The 5,000-nt window shown below is 47.2% G+C and overlaps 1 protein-coding gene and 1 long non-coding RNA gene across 2 annotated transcripts in view; one reads left to right on the top strand and one right to left on the bottom strand.

The window, feature by feature from the left end:
* Nucleotides 1–2,212, bottom strand: part of LOC134436604 (uncharacterized) — a 265,909-nt gene extending 263,697 nt beyond the window's left edge. The window contains exon 1 of the long non-coding RNA XR_010032235.1: nucleotides 2,161–2,212. This is a non-coding gene — a long non-coding RNA (uncharacterized LOC134436604). The remainder of the gene's footprint in view (nucleotides 1–2,160) is intronic.
* khdrbs3 (KH domain containing, RNA binding, signal transduction associated 3) overlaps nucleotides 1–5,000 on the top strand; it is a 265,883-nt gene that overhangs the window by 150,233 nt on the left and 110,650 nt on the right. The window lies entirely within an intron of this gene.

The raw sequence follows: 5,000 nt of genomic DNA on the forward strand, positions 1-5,000 counted from the left end.
GACGATGGGGTGGAGGGGAGGGTAGAGTAGGGTAGAGTAGGGTAGGGGGACTGGGTACTGGGGACCGTGGAGGGGGTAGGCGAGAGGGACGATGGGGTGGAGGGGAGTGTGGAGGGGGTAGGCGAGAGGGACGATGGGGTGGAGGGGAGTGCGGAGGGTAGGGGGCTTGATGGCTTGATGGTGAGGTGCTAATGTGTGTTAGCAGGAGGTGAAGTAGACCATGTGGTGGTGGTGTGTGTGTGTGTGTGTGTGTGTGTGTGTGTGTGTGTGTGTGTGTGTGTGTGTGTGTGTGTGTGTGTGTGTGTGTGTGTGTGTGTGTGTGTGTGTGTGTGTGTGTGTGTGTGTGTATGTGTGTGTGTGGGGGTGGGGTGGGGGGGGGGTTGAGTAGTGTTAAGGGGAAGACAAGAGAGTGAAGGAACCAGCATGCTCCCACTGGGAGGGTGACCCAGAGGCGAGAGAGAGACACACACACACACACACACACACACACACACACACACACACACACACACACACACACACACACACACACACACACACACACACACACACACACACACACACACACACACACACACACACACACACGCACACACACACACGCACACACACAAGCGGTCAGAGACAGGCATGCAATGCAAAGACTCACGGCATGACAGCACACATGTACCCACATGGGCTGGCAGGCACAGACACAGACACACACACACACACAACACATGCACAAACACACACACACACACACACACACACACACACAAACACACACACACACACACACACACACACACACACACACACACACACACACACACACACACACACGCACGCACACACACACACACACACACGATGAGGTCAAGGGCACGTTTGTTCAAAAAAGGTTGAGAACCACTCTTCAACTGCGCCCTTCATATGGCCCACTTGAACAATGCTACGCAGTCTGCCAATAGAACAGTACAATAATAGACAACAGAGGAGCAGGTGGAAGGTGACTTAAAAGGAGATAGAAGGAGATAGAAGAAGGCCCATCAGCGTCTCTACTTCTTGCGCAAACTAAAGAAGGCAAGTGCTACACCCTCCATCATGACAAAATTCTACAGAGGAACCATAGAGAGCGTCGTGTCCAGCTGCATCACAGTGTGGGGAGGAAGCTGCACGGAGAAAAACAGGAAGACACTCCAGCGTGTTGTGAACACAGCGAAGAGGATCATTGGAGTACCGCTCCCCCCCCTGCAGGACATTTACACCGCACGCCTCACCCGGAAAGCACTGATGATCATCAAAGACACAAGCCACCCTGCACACAAACAGTTCAGCCTCCTGCCCTCTGGAAAGAGGTACAGGCGCCTCCGTTCCCGTACCACCAGGCTTGCAAGCAGCACGATGCATCAAGCAATCAAGATACTGAACACTCAACCCACTCTCCCTCCACTGTCAGCCTCTAGCCAGCCAGGCCACTGACAACCCTCCCCCCCTCATCCCCACCACCATATCTGCGACTGAACATTCCACCTGCACTACTACATCTGTGACTGAACTTTCAACCTGCACTAACTCAAAACATACACACGCACACACACACACACACACACACACACACACACACACACACACACACACACACACACACACACACACACACACACACACACACACACACACACACACACACACACACACACACACACACACACACACAAGCACACCGCACTTTCTGCACTAAACCCAAACATACACACACTGACACACAACTCATACTCACACACACACACATACACAGACACACACACAGACGCACACCGCACTTTCTACCTGCACTAAACACACACACACACACACACACACACACACACACACGCACACAAAACACATACAAACACACACACACACACACATACTGCTGCTGGTGTATTTAATAAACCTATTTTAATTATTTATTTTCTTCAAATGCTACTATTACTATGTCAGAACGCTATAAAGGACTTTTAGAAAAAGCACAACAAAATACCTTCTGTTGTCCAGTCTTGCACTTTAAATGTCTGTATGAGCAATGTCTATGTCCATACTGTCTTATGTCCATGTATGAGTACTGTCTATGTCTATACTGTCTATGTCCTTACCTAGATTAGTCTATGTCTGCATGGGAGAGCAAGAAACGCAATTTCAAATTCTTTGTATGACCAGTGCATGTAAAGAAATTGACAATAAAACTTGACTTGACTTGACTTGACTAATGTTGCGGTCACACCGCCGGCGTTGAAAGACCTAAAACGCTGCTGACTCCTGCCTGGAAAGCACAGGTCTGGGGCGTTGAACGAGGCAAAAGATTCAACCTGAAGCGTTTGACCAAGAATCTCGACCAACCGAAGCTCGTGTTTAGAAAAATGTGAACATTCCACTGGTTGCCACCTGCCGCCTGCCGCCGCCGAGCTCATTACACATTTTTAGATGAAGTTCAACTTTTGACGCCCTTGGCTTTTGACGCTTTTGACTCTAGACACGCTTTGCGGCTTTTAACGCTTCTGCCGCCTGCTCTCCCATACAAAGTCAACTACTTCCGCATCTTTCCACGTGTTCAACGCTGGCGTTGTGACTGCGCGGTAAGGTGACTTAAAGGGACACTGTGTGAGATTTTTAGTTGTTTATTTCCAGAATTCATGCTGCCCATTCACTAATGTTACCTTTTTCATGAATATTTACCACCACCATGAAATTCTAAGTATTCATGATGACTGGAAAAATTGCACTTTTCATACATGAAAAGGGGGATCTTCTCCATGGTCCGTCATTTTGAATTTCCAGAGATAGCCATTTTTAGCTGCAAAAAGGACTGTACCTGGGCCATACTATAAAATATTCATTTATTACTTAGTAAACCTTCATGAAAAGATAAAATTTGGCCTTAGACAACACATTTTCAATGAGCAGCATGGTTGCAGTACCTTTTTTGACCATTTCCCTGCACAGTGTCCCTTTATAAGGAGGCGGAAGGAGGGAGAATCCTCAGCCCTTGATTACAATGCCAATATCAACACGTCTGGGTCAAGGGGTTGTGAGCTCACATGTCATCCCCTTCCTTTTCGCTCCCTGTATATCTCTCTCTATTATTCTCTCTCTTTCTCTCTCTCTTCCTCTTTTTTCCTCTCTCTCGCTCTCCATCCCACCCTCCCCCATATACACTCTCTTTGTTCGCCTTGACAGTGAATATAAACCGTCTCTTTCTTGTCTTCTTCTCCTCCTTCTTTCTGTTTTATTGCTCTCTCTCTCTCTCTCTCTCTCTCTCTCTCTCTCTCTCTCTCTCTCTCTCTCTCTCTCTCTCTCTCTCTCATGCACACACACACACACACACACACACACACACACACACACACACACACACACACACACACACACACACACACACACACACACACACACACACACACACACACACACACACACACACACAGTCCCTTTGCTTTGTCCTTCTTGACGGTGACAACTGGCTCTTGACTTTGGCATCTCATGCTCCTTGATCATAATGGTGAGGAGTGTGACGCAGGCTCCAGCACCGCTTCCACTATTGGCACTCCGGTGGCTGGAGAGAGGTGACAGTGACGTTGGGCTGGGTGGCTTCACCAGTCAGTGTTGCCAGATGTGTCTGACCAAATCCCGCCCAAAAGGTTCTGAAAAACCGCCACAATGCGCTAAATTCCGCCCAATTTCAACAAATTGCATTGATTTCTATGGGCATAAAACGGCTGAAAAAAAAACGCCAAATGGGTATTTTTTTTTCCGTTTTTTACCCGCAAACGGGTAACCGCCCAATCTGGCAATACTGTCTCCAGTGTCTCTTCTTCGGTGACAAATTAGGTGACGACGACGTTATCGGTACATTAGCACCTGCTGTCTCTTGGGGGTGGCCTGGAGATATGCGAGTGTCACCGTCACCACTGACGGCAGCGGCAGTGTTTGAATAGCTGTGGCATCGCACATACCACTCACTCATGCATGTGTCCTGTACAGTGTTTCCGCACAGCATATCTGTTAGTAAAGGTGTTAGGGCGTTTGCTAGTATTAGAGAAATCTAATGGCTGTCATCATTAGTTAGAAAGGTCATGTTTTGCTGTTTCAAATAAAATATATTTTTGGGGAAGCAACTTCAGAAATTACATTAACAACACAATTTAAAAAAATCTTCTCAGACGACTTAGTGGAGGTATAGTGTTTGTTAGCATGGCGGCCGCCTTAACTGTCCGCCTCATTACTGTAACCCGCTCACTAACCACGCCCAGTTGTTGTGCTCCCACAGCAAATCTGGGGTGCATTTCTCGAAACTACATTAGCTACTTTGTTTTTTGCAATGCAATTTCCCATTGAAGTTGCTAACTGGCTAACAACTATGCTTTCGAGGAAATGCACCCCTGGTCTGCTGGTTCCTGTTAGGCTGCCCATAGTGCTCCTGAATGTTTCAGCACAGGGTTGCGGAACCTATGCCTCAAGGGCAACTGATATAATTTTAATGTTATGCAGCTTCACATGAAATACGACATATTTTGTAAAGGAATCATAGAAATTACATGTGTAATACAATTAAGTTATATTCTGGGGACCTAGAGAAGGTGAGTTCTGCTTTAATCCATTTTGGGAAAAAGGTGCCCTCTCCCTGTTAAAACCTAAATATCTCAGCCTCCGAAGCACATAAAAACATGAAATAATTTTGCACTAGAATGTGTTAAGTCAGCTCTAACATACCCACATTTTTAATAAAACAGCTCAAATGTGAAGAACTTGAATGCAGCGTATATGTCGCTCCAGGACACAATGGGTTAAAGGTGGCTGCCTTCAGTATAGGCCTAAAGTGCAGGGGGAATCCTGGTTTGTGTTCACAGCACAGCCCTTGGAGGATTTGTATGGCCCGTGGAGGAATTTGAAGTGGCCCCTCGAATTAAAAAGTTTCCCCACTCCCCACTAGCAACTGCTACACAAATAGTAATGGCGCCGCCACCCTTGTGAAC

Source organism: Engraulis encrasicolus, chromosome 20, assembly GCF_034702125.1.
Source record: "Engraulis encrasicolus isolate BLACKSEA-1 chromosome 20, IST_EnEncr_1.0, whole genome shotgun sequence".
Lineage (NCBI taxonomy): Eukaryota > Metazoa > Chordata > Actinopteri > Clupeiformes > Engraulidae > Engraulis > Engraulis encrasicolus.